Below are 974 nucleotides of genomic sequence, written 5' to 3' on the forward strand. Positions count from 1 at the left end.
ACATATCGACGCGTCTGAAAATAGGCTACGTCGATTGGTTTAAAAGCCGGAAGTCAACGCGTTCGTTGGGCTCATTGGTTGAGGCCAGTGTCATCACAGCCTACAGAACTTTTAAAAGTTCAACATCGAACGTTTAATCCCACCCACCACGATTTTACAGTGATTTGATTGGTTTAACTGTCGAATTTGGGCGGGGTTAAACAGATTTTGATTGGATGCTTGCTGTGAGCGTTGAGGTGCTGACTGCATGCCCTACTTAAAATCATAGCTGGACACATACTATATAACATATTGCAAATACCATAACGCTGTTAGAACTAGAGCCTTATATAATTCATGTGATTATGTTACGTATTTGATTTAATGTTGTTGGTTTGCTTTTCATTTCTTTTATTTTTATTTTTACATATAGTGTATATAGTACTAGTAAGCCTACTACATTACAAGTAGGCTACTAGTATTTATGTACACGTTTGACGTACTTGTACTTTACTTGAGAATTTAGTGAGTAAGTTATCTCTATATATCTATAGGTTAACTAGTAATCTGTAACCTATTTCCAAAGTAACATCCCAAACCCAGTTTACAGAATGCATTTTACTGCTATGAAAGTTTAAGGTTATTGTAATTTTAACTAATTTATGTTGGGCAATATAATCTAAAGCAGTAAAATAAAAATGAACATTTAGGCAGCATTCTAATTAAAACATCATATAATAGTAAAACAAAGACAATTGTTCTGCAGAATGAACACATTAATTAGGCAGATAACACTTATGACACTTTTACTTAAGTTTTTTAATCGGCCTTTTACTTGTAGTTTATGTATGTATTTGCATGCATTAATAAGCACGTTGTTAATTTAAGCCCAGTGTATAATAGTGGTATAGTATAGCCTATAGTACTGTATAAACAATAGTGTTTAGTTCAACCACACGCATGTTCATATTGTACGGAAGTCTGTGGGGGAAACG

The sequence above is a fragment of the Eutrigla gurnardus genome (assembly GCF_963514095.1).
Source record: "Eutrigla gurnardus genome assembly, chromosome: 10".
NCBI lineage: Eukaryota > Metazoa > Chordata > Actinopteri > Perciformes > Triglidae > Eutrigla > Eutrigla gurnardus.